Source organism: Ischnura elegans, chromosome 2 (genome assembly GCF_921293095.1).
Source record: "Ischnura elegans chromosome 2, ioIscEleg1.1, whole genome shotgun sequence".
Classification (NCBI taxonomy): Eukaryota; Metazoa; Arthropoda; class Insecta; order Odonata; family Coenagrionidae; genus Ischnura; species Ischnura elegans.
The window spans coordinates 34,543,700-34,559,005 of NC_060247.1; the positions used below are offsets into that span (position 1 = coordinate 34,543,700).

The 15,306-nt window shown below is 38.3% G+C and overlaps 1 non-coding gene across 1 annotated transcript; it reads right to left on the reverse strand.

The window, feature by feature from the left end:
* Positions 1-1,181: 1,181 nt before the first annotated feature.
* Positions 1,182-1,256, reverse strand: Trnag-gcc. The gene has a single exon. It is a non-coding gene; the product is annotated as a tRNA-Gly (tRNA).
* Positions 1,257-15,306: the final 14,050 nt, after the last annotated feature.

Genomic DNA, 15,306 nt, shown 5'->3' on the forward strand with positions numbered 1-15,306 from the left:
CGAATAAAAATATGCGGATGGAATATCAAACGTGGTTAAGTCATCATCAGAGATGGACAAACAGTATCCTCATGATCATCAATAAGACGTCAACCATTGCCTATTGCGGGGGTTGTTGATTTGTGATCTATTCAAAGGGATGTTTTGCCGATGCGTATGGATAGACAACAAAATCTCAATCCCGCTCAACATTGAAGCTCCCTAAATAGCAAATTTCGGACTATGTGCCTGAATCTCAATAGAATATCTCCTGCATAACTACACAACTATGCACCTATTGCTGGCCTCCTACGATGTCAGTCACCTGGCAACAGACGCATAAGGTTAATGTCAGCCACTTGACCGACTCTCAATCAAGCTGAGTGCAGTCACTCTTAACACAAGGAATAGTGAAAAAACTTGACAAGGTAGAAGAAAACTAATGGCCGTTTTGAAATCAGCATGCCTATTTTAACCTAAAATAGATCAAAAATTGAAGTCAACAGAAAAAATAGTTCCCCAGTGTAATCATTTATTTTTGTTGATGGGAGAAAATTTAAGTTGAGTCATTAGATGCTTGAATAAGGTTCTCGGTAAATACGCAGAATAATTCTTGAGAATACGGATATATCGTATCAAATAAATTATGTTTTTGCACACTGAGAGATTAGTAGGAATCGTCCTACTACAATCAAAAATTTATATACCTATTTGATTTAGTTTTCATAAAATCCCTCGGGAATTTAAACCATTAATTACCACGGTAATGGGGTCTTAAATTCACGAAATCGTAATTCATTGAAATAATTCGATGGATGTAAGGGGAAGGAAAAAAAATCTTCTCCATTCCCTCATTTGCACGTCAGGGTGAAATTAGAAAAGTTTCTCACGAGTTTCTGACATCATTAGATATCTCGCTCATTTACCTGTTCAAGAAGAAGCATCAACTGAGGAAGGGAATCACAAGATTGCAAGCAATGACGAACCACACGCGGTCCATACACGAGGCCGAAGATTAATGTGGAAGAAACGGCGACACCCTCGCCATGAGTTCGTGATGTCATCAAATTATCCGCTAAAGGGTTAAGGCCGTCGAATTTTATTAATTTCTGTACCCCCGAAAACAGCACCATTGGTCTTTCACATCGGGGTTTAAATTTAACAATCAAAACTAATCGAACTTTCATGCCCTGGATTGGGGCAACCTATCCAGGCGGGATTCGAACCCGCGACCTCTTGCGTGGCAGGCAAGGACTTTACCCCTCAGCCACCGAGGCCGGAAAATCAAAAATTTTCGCTGCGTATAGCTCGAGAAGTGGGCGACGAATCGAGGAACGAAAAAATACGGAATAACTCTTCATTTTCAAAATGCTCTCTCAATCTCGACAATAATATCATTGTTGGCGAACGAGTCGATTCTATTTTTGGACTGCCAATGACGACTCTCCACGAAAACAGGAGAAACTGCTCCCATTGCTGATAGCCATGCGATCCCAACCTCTTTCACCTTTCACCCAATGCCCGCCACAATCCGATCTTGAGTCTCCATACCCTCTCCTTCCATCACTCTGAACCCTATACACCCCCTGAGAAAAAAAGCCGCTCTTTTATTCGAGAGAAATCAGTTAGTCCATCCGGACTATCTTTCCTCCTCATTTCGGCGCCCTAAAATGGTCACATGTATCGGGTCCGGGGGACTTGGGGGGGGGGGGGGGTAGGACGACATAACTCGTTTGTCGCCCTACCCATCCTTCGAGAAAGGGAGAAAGGGACGGGAGGAGAAATACGGGGAAACGGTTAGGAGCGCCAGCTACCGTCTTGAGGTGGAGGGAATAAAGTATGGGACAGAGGAGATGAAGACGGCCGAAGTGGAGTGGGCGGGGGAGGGGGTTGGAGGAGAGGGGGTTAGGGGTGGGGGGAAGGGTCGACGAGACGGCAGATAAGGGTTGGGATAAGGGGGGGGGAGGGATTTCTTTTTCCCTCGTTATGTACATATTATTTCCTCTCCCTCGAAAGCGGGAACAACCTAGGAAACAATTAGCTGAGGGTTGAAGCCAGAGATAACGCATTTTTCTCTCATTGAGGGAACGCGTTGCTTTTTGTATTATCTTAAGAGGTGAATGCATGAGAACTTACCGCACACATTTTTAAGTGGTTGTCCTTTCAAGGTGTGTATACACAAAGGCAGAGATAACTTTGGCCCTGCGGGTCCTGGAACAACTATATTTGCGAGGCCCTTGGAGTAGGTAGTCCTAATTCTTTTTCTGGTAGCAAACAAATAATTAATTACGACACAGGGTAGCTGACTACTCATTTCGGCAAGAAAATATCCTTGTGTAAATTTTAGACCCGATTTAATTGGCTAAAAAATTATTATATTTTAGATAGGGCTCTTGTTCTTCGTATGCTAGCTTTTAAGGGCATGAGAACAAAAAAGATAATTAAATCATTGGTGAGTGAAAATATTTAGTAAATAAATTGTGACAATTAACAAAGATATATGTTTTAAGGAACGTTAAGAAAATTATAACCAACATTAGGTAGTGAAATTAGGTGATCAAAATAAACAATATGTAATTTTTGAGGAGAGGCCACTTAAAAAAGACATTTCTACTATAAAAGCAATGAATTTCGATTGCACTGCATTGATATTCGCCTTAGAATATGTTAGCTTGGTGATGTAACGGGCAGCATGCCTAACTGACCGGTAATCGGGATATCTGGGTTCGAATCCCGGCTGAGCTAAGTGATTTTTTCATAGCGAATTTCATCCTTGGTAAATAATTTAAAAAATAAACAATACAATTGGATATTGTGAGCGCTTTTCCGAATCGTTAAGTTTTCTTGCGTAATATGTGTCGAATGGCCCACAAAATTGCTACCCTGAAAAAATTCTGGTCGGAACTACCTCAAATAATTAGTGAGATCCCACTAAAATGGCGAAGTCTTAACGAAAGGAAGTGCGAAAAACACGATTCAAGAGAACGACCGAGCTTCGAATTCCACTCCTTCGAATGGGAGTGTCCGCGGAATTTATTTCCCGAAGTATCATCGCACCGCAAACACGAGCACAAAGTGGCACATCGTTTCAAGGAATCCGGGGAGGTTAGCTTTTGGCCTCCTTTAACGAATTTCGGAGATGGAAAAGTGACCGGTAGCTTAATGGGCCGCACGATACGAATTGGAGACTCAAAATGGATGGCATTTCTGGGGGTCGTGGAATGACTTGTTTCGTTTGTGTTTTTTTTCCTCTCTCTCTCTTTATATCGTCGTTAGGGAAGAGGACCGTCCGGGTAGTGGAAGCAAAATGGAGGAGGAGATGTGAATGGAATCGGTCGGCTGGCTATAGGAAGGCAGGCATGTCCTGTGTGCATGCCATGGGGAGGAACGAGATGTGGTCTTGGCGATGAGGGGTGGGCTTGTTCGTGGAGCGAATTCATGTCGAAGCAGCCGGGGTGGACAATGTGGCCATCGTGAGTGATGAGGTATGGGAGGAATTGAAGACAAAAGAGCAATTGATGTGGACAAGGGGACTGCTTAGTGGAGGCCCAGTTCCACCCCGCAGAAGGTTGATTTCTGTTGGCACTTCGGTCGCATTACAATCGGCTTTCAAAAATGTCCGCAGCGCGGTGATTAGTGCAATTCGATCCAATTTTTTCCAATATTTTGCTGTGCAATGTTTGTAAATGAGAGGAATAGTATTGATGATTTATGAATGTGATAAATAAAATCATCATAAATGTAAATTTAGGTTGGCACCCCTTACATGAACCTTATTTCCGCGTGAAACTAGGATCAATTTGTCCATCAGCGACGCGAGTGGCGACTTCCGTAAACCCATTACAATGCGCGGTGCGCGACGACACATTGTGAGTCCAACTTACGGATCCTCTATTGTAATATCTGTGGATGTGGAGCAGCCTATATTTCATTCGTGGCGACCGTAAATGGTGAACCATCATCTTTTATATTGTTGGCAAGGAGGCTGTAGCGTTCCCTTTTAATTCAACACGTCAATCCATTAATAAGGCCGTTTACAGGGGTCAAGGAATTGCGCAGGCTAGAACTGCATTAATTTCTAAAATGGCGTGGAATTGCGCGAATTCATGAACGGAATTAGAAATGGGGCTATTTTTCCATCTCACGTCCACGCATTCCCGCATTTGTTCTAACAATTCACCGCTTTACTCGACGCAATTTTGACTAAACCGTCTTACGTACGAATTGTACGTCAGATTGCGCAATGACGTGCCCCGTGTTAACGGCCTATATACAAATATAAAACACAAATAGCTCTGGATAAGTCATCGTGAAGAAAATTGGGGGCGACCACACGTACCGTTAATTCACAAATTTATTTTCAACACAAATTGCAAACACAGTTATGCAGAAAAAGTACTCGCTAAGAAAATCGGGAGCGACGCGTACTTGCCCTCACAAATCAAAATACACACACATTGCGAACACAATGAATAAGTTCTTAGGGGGAAAAATTAGGAGAGGCGACACGTACAACGTAACGCCACTATTTTCATTATAACACTCCTTTTTTGTTTGCTCCGCGATGTCAACCAAAATTGTTCTCCAATATCACGTTATTCTCATTGTTTATTCACGTCGTCATCAAGAATAGTTGCAAGGCCTTGCTGATTTGTTTGTGTTTGTGTATTGAAGTTATGTACTGAGACTGTAAGTGGTATTGCTTAATAAGCTCTAATGTAAATAATAAAAGATTTCGATAAACGTGGAGATCTTCTCACTTGGCCATATCCACACATATTCAATGAAATAAAAACAATGTGCGACTTGTTCCATCTAATGAATTGACACCAAATTTTTATCATTTTTATTAATTTTCTTTCTTTTAAGGGGTTGTTCATTGGTGTCCGAAGTCGCATTAATAATTATAGAATTAGGTAAATGAAAATGAGAGATACGTTACGACGAAAAATTATTATATTCCACTCTCAGTCATTAGTTTTTAATGAAATAATGCAAAAGTTTCCGCCCTCCATGCATGCCGTATTAGATTTATTATTAGGTGACGTATTAGATTTCAGAAAAAAAAACCCTCATTGAGAGATGAAATTCCTCACAAGAGTTGAACAGCGACGACTTGGATAATTATTATTCCATCAAATGGTTTATAACGAATTTACTCAAACCGGATGGGAAGCTAATAAATTCATCAAAACTATTCTTTTTCCAATTCATAATATCTCAACTAATTAATTCGTAGCTAACTATATCTATTTATTTTTATATTCATTTTCACCACCCCGTAAACAGGGCATTGGAGGTCTTTACTTCGGAGGATCCCAGCAAACAACAACAACGGATGCAATCAAACAGGCATGCCCTGAATAGGGGCAATGGGTAGGTCCAAGGACCCGCGATCTTCGATTTGGCTGGCGAAGACTTCACCCCTCTGCCGCCGAGGCCGGCAACTTAATTTAGAGTAAAGAGTACTACCAACACCAATGAGCCTATTTCATGATGAGCGGAAATTATCATTATTTAAAATTCAACCACCTTGAGAGAATTAGTATCTACAAGCATCTCAAAATGCCGTTAAATATAAAAGTCCGCAAAAGATTTTTTCCGATAGCTAAGCATTTTAGCGATTATTTCCATTAATTCCCTGGTAACACACACCAGACCTACATCGCAGAGCACTTAAAAATCCAGAGAAAATTTTAGAGGAAAAATTAGAATGTTTCGGTAATGAAAATCACTTTACATGGAGGGCAAAATGTGTTCATCAAAAATGAAGACCACACGAGTAAAACTTATTTTTCTTTCTTTCTGGATGAAATACCACACCATGGAATTTAATTTGGTTTCTGATATTGAAAAAACAATAACTTGAGGATTCACTTTGTGAATTATCTTTCCATTTTGGGAAATGGAAATAGTGTGCTTAATGTGTGTTCACTATGTATGCATAATGAACACAACCTGGATTTCGTGACGTTGCAACATCATCCGTTTTCGAGGAATATCTATCTTAATATGAAGTTTTGCCTGACTTGCGCTATGATTGTACTTCCGTCATCTTTTGATTGTTTCCTATAAGCAACCAAATCCGTAACCTCATGAGTCATGACTAAAACAAAATATTTCCATCACAAATTTGGCAGCAAGAAATGGCTCATTACTCATATTACTATGAGCAACAATGGCCAGCAATTATAGTACCACGCACTAGCTTCAATTTGATTCATCTCGGAATTCATAGTAATTTTATTCATTTCAACTTATTCATAATATTGTTTTCAAGCCTATGTGATGCCTTTTACTCTTTTCCTGAGAAAGCTTCATTAAAATTAGTCAAAAGCTCTAAATCAAGGTAAATATTTGAATACATTCAAAGATGACGGAAGTACAATCATAGCGCAAGTCAGGCAAAACTTCATATTAAGATAGATATTCCTCGAAAACGGATGATGTTGCAACGTCACGAAATCCAGGTTGTGTTCATTATGCATACATAGTGAACACACAATAAGCACACTATTTCCATTTTCCAAAATGGAAAGATAATTCACAAAGTGAATCCTCAAGTTATTGTTTTTTCAATATCAGAAACCAAATTAAATAAGTATTGGTACAGTTTGCAAATTATAAACCCTGAAAAGTACGGGAGAGAGGGCGTGTGACTTCATATGAAAAAAGTAAGATCTTATTGTAGCAATTTGTCTTTATACATCCGGACGCTCATATATATGTAACTTTTTGGGAAATTAGACTCAAGGTCAAGTAAGCATTTTCAAGCAAGTTATTTCTGATAGAAAGGGCCGAACGAGCAGTGCTTGACATATTGACCTTGGATCAAGGTTTTTTGAAATCGCTTTCCTCAATCTCCCATTTCCATCTGTAGGTAATGCCATTAAAGTCCTTATTGCCGCGGAAAAATTTATTATTCAGACCTTTAAACATGTTCTCATTTACAGGGAAGAATATAAGGAGAGTGAAAAAATCAAATATGTCTCGCAGCGAATGCATCGTAAAAGAGTCGACATCTCTGAATGGAAACGGGAGATCCCTAATTTATGCAAATAAAGTAATTTAATTTTTTATGCTCAGCTGAGTCGCTCTTTTTTGCCCACTGGATCTGGTTTTTATTTCTCCTGACCGTTAATTCCATTCATGTTTCCCTCCGATTTACTTCTCGCATTTTAGTAAATATTCTGATGTTTCCTCAATAAGGGGAACTGGATATTATGCACAAAACAATTCACCCAATAATTGGTAAAAAAAGTCATCCACGAGTGTTTTATTATTATTGGGACTGTATAAAAATTAGCTATTCAGAATACGGATAAAAATAGCGTTTACCATGAATTTTATTCACCTTGCTCGACGGAGACATGAGCGAAAAGTTCAAACCACGTAACTTTATATCCACCATTTTTACTGTCCTGTTATTATTCTACCTCTGGCGATCATTCCTTTTAAAACTGTATATGAACTTGTATCGAAATAATGACGATAGTTATAGATCCGTAAAATACCATCAGTAAATGAAAAGGCTATTTGCGTGTCCATTAGTACAGAAATTTAAACTTTTTTCGGAAAAGTACCACAATGAATTAATTAAGTGCGATGATATGCTAATTTATGAATGGAAACGACTACTTCAGGGAATCACAGTAGCTGCATTACGAGAATGAATTGAAAAGCATGATCAAATAATGTGAAAACTGAAATTTAAAAAGAATGTTGGCGGGACAAATTTAAAACATGTTTTCTACATTGATGCCATATGAAATATCACACGATTAAGGCAATAAATATATTACGAATGATGTAGAGGTTTAAATTTTGGCCCACAGAAAAATGCAGAGCAAATTTTAACAAAGATTGTTTAATGGAATAGCATGAGTTAGAGTTACAGATCTATCAAAAGAAACAGAACCTAGAATAATGATTCAACGAAAACATGCCAAACATTAATTCCAACTGATTCAAGCGTGATATTGTGGAAGTTAGACACATTGAAATAAAAGTTAGTCGCACTTTTCGACAATTATTTAATGCATAGGACGCGTTTCAGCTCACAAAGCCATCATCTGGTCTGTACCATATGATAAAAGATACGTGGTTTGAATTTTCCGCTGATATCTCCGTCGATAGATGTGAATAATATTCATGGTTTGTACCAGATGATGGCTCTGTACGACCGAAACGCGTCGTGCGCATTAAATAAATGTGGATAAGTGCCACTACCTTTTATTTCAATATGCACAATATTGTATACCTATAATATTCATGCAAACTGCAGCCATAAGATTTTAAGGCACAACAGATATAAAATTCAAGTTTTAATATATTTTCTACACAGAAGGCTGGTAACAGTTGAGTTCCTCTCGATATGAAGAAAGCTCTTGACAGTATGTGAGAGAATTCCAAAGGGTGCCTTGAAATTCGATATTACTAATGACGCTGAGAATTTCAACAATCAATTTTTGGAAGCAATGGGATGGGATGGGAGGTCGATAATTTAAATGATTCAATGGATGTCTTGTTGTGGAAATATCAAACTAACTAGGTAAATTAATTTTTTAAACTTTAACGGATAATGTGAGTGAATACATCAGTGTATACTGTTTGACATATCAGTTTTCTTCCAAAATGCCGGTTTAAATTTTCAGGTGCACAAGGATAAAATTTTTTTCCTATCCTTGTGAGCCTCCATTTCATGTCTCTGGTTTATCGCACGCCCAAAGAAGTTTTCTTTGATTGAAAGTGGATTCGAATTTGTGTGAAATTGTTCATCCACGGCTGAGAAAAATCTGAGGATGAAAGCCATCCATATTTTCTCGTACATTGCTCTAAGTACGCTGAAAAAATTAGCTGGCCCTGAGAATGATACGAAGAAAAAATTTTAATTGTGAGATTTCACTAAATATGATAAATATCCCAATGCTATACTATTTTTGTGTGGTCAAGGAAACAGACAAACTGACGGGACAGGATGGAGGGAAGACAAAGGAGTAAATCGATGAGCAAAATACACTGGAAGTAAACATTTAAAGAACATTAAAAGAAAAACGCAAATTCCAAGTAGCTAACTCACTCACCCAGAGGAATTTTCCCGAGGTAAAATTTTTCGCGTAAGCTCTATGCAGGTACACACAGGAGAGTTTTATTTCGAGGATTTCTCTTGCGGTAGTGACTACACTCACATTGATAAAATAGTTCAAGTCCAAAAATATCACACACGTTCAATCTCTCAACTCGCAGATTTGCTCCAACGAAATAGTTTTCGCGTCAATCTCACGCACTAAAAGCAATCAGGTTGACTAGAATTTCTCCCACGGAAATTAGCACAAAGAAAAAAAATAATAAGCAACATTTGAGATGCTTAGTAGTAAAACAAAATTTTAAAGAATATTTTTCATTACAACCATTCATATTCACCAGTGGACGCCATTAGGCGCTTTTATATTGTCTTTTCTCCCGAATGGCATATGTCAATTAGATTAAAAAACTACTTGGGAGAAGTTACGAGCCACATGCCTCGTAGATGGTGGTATATGGCTAGCAGTCAAGCTGGGTCGGGAATGCTAGAGGATATGGAGACGACGATGGTGTTGGAGGAATGGGTAGGGCAGGAATAAAGCACTATCATCGGTTCCATTAGGCAATGTCAAAGAAGAGAGAAAGTCCAGTAAATAGCAAGTAAGCCTTTCAAGTAATGCCCATTTTATTCTTTTCTTCTTTTAAATTGCTATGAGAAAGAAGAAAAAAATCCCCTACACTACAATTGCTCCCATATATCTTACACGTTTGACAAAAAACAAGAAATGAAACAAATAAACCTATTGACAAAAAATCAATGATACTCCTCAGTGGATACAAATAGACGATTCGAAACATAGCATGGGCGTACTTAGCGGGGGACGGAAAGGGGCAGCTGCCTCCCAGAAGGAAAAGAGAATTTTGTTCAAAACGAAAGTTTTGCACAGTTTTTCTTTAAATTCAAGAAAAGTGATATTATTATAAAACATTCAATTGAAATAAAAATATTTTTCCGAGCAAACAATTTTAAAAACTTATGAAGGCTGTTATAATTTCCTTGAAATTTTTATTTCCCTAATCTTTTCTGCGTAGCAACTTGAACGACCACGGCTTGCCCTCCTCTAGTTTTGATCCTGGGTACGCCCTTGAAACATGCTCCTAAGTTTCGCAAAGTTTACACAAGTTTTCACGATATATTCATCCTCGCACAGCGCTAGGGGAGAGTTTCATTTACCTCACGCATACAGCGGATAAAACGAACGATGAACAAAGTCGAATCACAAAGCTCGTGATAAAAACAACGGAAAACCAGCCCACGAGGAGAAATCGTAAAAGTCAAAATATCAAATCTCATTGAGTTCGGTAAGATAGCTGGCGGGAAAGTAAATGTCGAGTGCCTCATGAGTTGACTTGCATGGGTATATTCTTTGTTCTATGCCATAGTATCACTTGTTTTTATTTTGCTTTGTGTAAAAACTAAGGACTGGAAACGATCGAATTACTGTCAAACCGATGAGGGATGTGTTATTTGGGTTGTATTGTGTATAGAAACTGTTCGCGAAGGTATCTGCCATGGTGACTTTGTTGTTAAATTTGTTATTGTATCGGTGATCCACGCATGGCGCATTTGTTTTGGCTTGTATTCTTTTCCTTTGCTTGTATACGTAGCTCGATTTTCAATTGTTAATTGCTATGCGCAATATTTTTCTAATGGGCTGAGGGCTCACGGAAATAAATGAATTATAATAATTCAGGGGGTGAAAAGCCAAGGGGTACAAGTGATATTTTTCTCGACAGAGTTAGGTAAAGTTGATTGTTAAAAGAAATACAAAATATTGGTTGCCAAGGGATACGAGTGAGTCTCAGTTCAGTGGGTTCTGTGCTTACATCGGGTGGAAAATCAAATGCACCATGTCAAATATCTAATTCACCTCGTTTGTTTTCTACACCTAATTTCTGTACATAACTGTAAATAGAAAAAAGAAATTACTTGTACCCCTTGGCTTCCAAACCACTCTATTATTACATGCTCAATCACCAAAATTCATTTGCCACATAAGCTGCCTTGCAAATGCTGTAAACCAGAGATGCTGTAAAAACACAGGCAGCAAGTTAGAGGAGAGACGGAGAATGCAGCATTCTATATGTTATAACTTAGGGTAGTAGTGATGAGTTTAGGTTTAATTGCATGAAATATTTATTGTTTCATATCCTCCGCGGGGGTGGTCACAATTTTTCCCGATAGGATTCATCTCTTTCTCTGTGTTCGATGATTAACTTCATTACCCCATACTGTCATTATCAGGTGACGGAGTATCCTGAAGTCAAGTATTTAAGAAAATAGCATTAAAATAATGAACATGGGGTATGAAACGAGTCGAATATAATTAGCGTGTAGTAGCTATATTTCTAATCAATAAAAACTCGCTTAACAAAATTTGGCTTAGTAGCAAAAGCTCCGAGGGTCAAATTGATCGTGGATATACAAAATAAACGCCGATAACTGGGGGAAATTGAGTAATATTTCCATCTATTTATAGGCACGAATCCAAAAGGGATAGAGTCGGAAAATAGTTTAAAAAAAGAAAGCAGTTACCTAAGGTGCTCATTCTCGAATTCCAATATCATTCAAATTTAAAAAATCACATAAACTTGGAAAATGAAATTGGTTTTCTAAATTTATTTTCTTTAGAGACCTATGTGATCGGCCAATTGTTAGATTCAGATGAATTAACGGAAAACCTGTTATCCCACTCAGATTTTCCCTTTTTAAATCAGTTAACCAGGGCTTAACTGCACATCGCATTCGACCAATGAGTCTCGCCGCCAAATAGTCAAGGCACGGAAGTACGCGGAAGATCCATTCTTAAGCTTTTAATGTGCAAGCATCGTATGTTTAGAGCGTTGTATGCATGTATCTGTCATACCCACTATATTAATGCACCACGACCAATGTGATGAAATTGAATTCCAACATTGGTTTCTGTGTATAAAAAGTTAATGGAAAATAGCTCCGAACCTATCTCTTTAATATTTGATAGATATATTACGTCACCAACTGCTACCAGAAAAAACCTTTTACTTTTGTGTCAATTTAATAATAACTTTTATTGTGTCAATTTACTACACACTCTTCTTGAAAATGGACAGTGTCTCATCAACGTTTGCTACCTATTACCATTACTTCAAAATTAAAATAGAGTAAATATTTGCACCATTATCTGCAATAGTGTGCCATTTTCCTTCATAAATCCGCATCCTTTCTTCACTCAGCTCTTCATCCTCCATTACATTCTCCTCTTCTTCGTTTTCATCTTAACGAAGTCGGTTCAGGAACCGTATCGAGTCGATCATGATTTATGCTTCCTGGTAGGACTCCTACTAATGATTGGCGGATCGAATTAGCATAATGCCGTAGCCATACCTCTCTTTCTAGACTCCAAAATCTCCAACCCTCACTCTTCCAGCCTTACATCGCTTATCTCGTCTATTCTTGTCCTCAGCCTGTTCTTTCCTCTCCCCTACCATTCTCTTCTCCCTCACATTCTCTCATGCTCCCGAACAGTTATGAGTAGGCGAGAAACCGAGGGGCACAAGAGATTTTATTAATAAACATGGTTAGGAACAGAAATTAGGTAAAGAAAACAAACGAGATCATTTAGATATTATTTTAGTAGTGCATTTGATTTTAACTCGATATCAGCACAGAACAGATACTCTCTCTCCTATCCCTTGGCAACCAAGTTTTTGTATATTTCTTCTCTCAATTAACTTTACCTGACTCTGTTTGGAAAAAAAGTCACTTGCACCCCTCGGCTTTTCACCCCCTCATATAACATAACATTCTTCGCGACATCCACGGCTACAAAGTATTTAAAATACAAGTATATTCGAAATATCTTTGTGATTTTTATTTGGTATTTCAAATACACGACTTGAATGTATCTCGCATTTTATATTTCAAATACCAATTTTCGCCATTCTCCGATTCTAAAATAAAAAATACATTTGTGAAATAGTTATTAAGTAGCTCTGATAACACTTCTGTAACATTATGCTTCAGACATTTCTTCGTTTTCGTGAGAATCGTTTTGTTCATGTTCGCAACTATCCTTAACGTGCCAAGGCAGGTTATATATATTTTTTAAGATCTCTTAGTTTCCATACGAATGTATCTTGTATTTTAAAAGGTATTTAAATACTATTTCGTAGTTTGTTTTCCAAATGCCCAAGTCAAGGGTATATTGTACTTTGATTTCAAATACATTTGAAGCGGTATTTTGTATTTCAAATACTCCTCGGGCTGTGTTTTGCCCAGCCCTGACGACGTTCCATAGTTTCCATCCACCCCTCAAGTTATCTCTTAACCACACCTTCATTGCGAGATCCTTGATCACTACACGAACTGCTTACTTGCCGCAAACTTCCTACATTCTTCTCTGTACTCCCTTCCTCTAGTGATCTCCTCTCTATCACTGCAAATGGCTCACCGTGAAATTTATTTGGGGAGGGATCAGACGAGTAAGATCTGACGCAGGATTTAAGATCCCGGAAGTTTCCTAGAACAAGGTATTCCCTGAAAGTTTCGATAGCGAAGGAATTTAACGACTGAGCTATTAACAGTAAACCTCTCAACACTGGAGGATGGTTTCCGAGATACGGAACAGTTGGACGATATTTTGGGTTATCATTGACATACTTCCCATTAATGTAAGTGATGGGTTTCTATCATCTTATCAACAATGGGAAGTATCAGTTTCGGAATTTGTTCTTGGAATGAATCATTAATGCTATTACTAACCACATGCGTATAATGATATCCATGTGAATAACATTGTTTACCATCACCGTTAAGGATCGTTGGACATTTTAGGGTCGTTTACCAGGAGCGTTTACTATCACCGACATGGAGCGTTGTAAATGGTGCTAATGAGTGAAACGGAAGAAATTGTTGACCTAAATGACAGCTTCCAATAAGGAAAAGTGACCAGATGTGAATTGACGAGGCAGTCTAATATATATGAAGATTCATAGAAGTCTTTTTGAGCGGGGAATAATAAAATATGTAAGGTATTGAAGACAAAGATGGTTATTGCTGCCAAAAAATGCATCATTATTCTAGGATTTTGATCTTGAATCGAACAACGGCTCAAGCGATGGACAACATTACTGGTCACTGCTGGTATAACAAATAAATCTGAGTATCATCTTTCCATAATCATCATGGTTCCTATCACGGTTAGTTAAGCTCCATAAATAATGATGATATTGTAAACTACTCAACCTGGGACCTCATTATGCAACTACAGCCATAGCACAGAAATCTAGTTATGCTTAGAAATCTACCCGACCGCAATATTACACACTTCACACTAATCAATATTTTTTGCTTGTAATAAATATCTCGAACGTAAACATTGAAAAGGAGTTAGGGGAGAGTAAATTTATTACGTGAGGTGATTTTGGTAATAGGAGCAACGGTATTTATAATTTCGCGCAATCTTAAGGTTCCGTCACGTAAATTTAAAACATTTTGCTCCTTAGCCGAATTGGGGTCGGTGATAATCCATTGCTTGCCTCTTGTCTTCATAAGGAGACAAGATGAGATGAGAGGCAAGAAAAAATAAGATCCCGGGGGACTTTAATAAATCAAAATCACCGCAATAAAGCAAGATCCTTCATTAGTATTAATTACCTTCACCACTTCATTACTACCTGAATGGGGTCTTTCACTACTACCCGAAATTTTATTCATCATAAGAATTCGGATGGTAGAAGGGAAAGATAATTTGTGACGCAAATTTAATCTTCCCCATTCAATCTTTTTTCCTCAAGTTTAAATAAGTAATAAAATGTCTCGTTGTCTTGAAATGAGACAACGAGAAAGTTTCTGCCCACGGTTCATGAGTAGATGACGTCATTATATTCCAGGCTCATTAACTCGTTCATGGGAAATCTCTCATTGAAGGAAAGAATCGATCACAAGAGTGTAAAAAAACAACGATCCACGTGAGGCCCATGCATAACTCGCGTGGTGTGAGTTTGTGACGTCATCCACTTGTTGCGAAAGGCTGTCGATATTTAGTTGCGAATGCCTCGAGAAGTAGTCGATGGATTGAAAAACGGAAAAATACGTGTCATATTTCAAAGCATGCCGCGAGAACGGCGGTGAAATATAAATGAAATGCCACGAGAAAAAATTCCCCTGGACTAAATAGCGATCGCATATCAGAAACTTGGATAGCTCAGTGTTCTGCGCAGTGGCCCGGGAAGCCAAAGGATCTTGATTCGATTCTCGGCCCA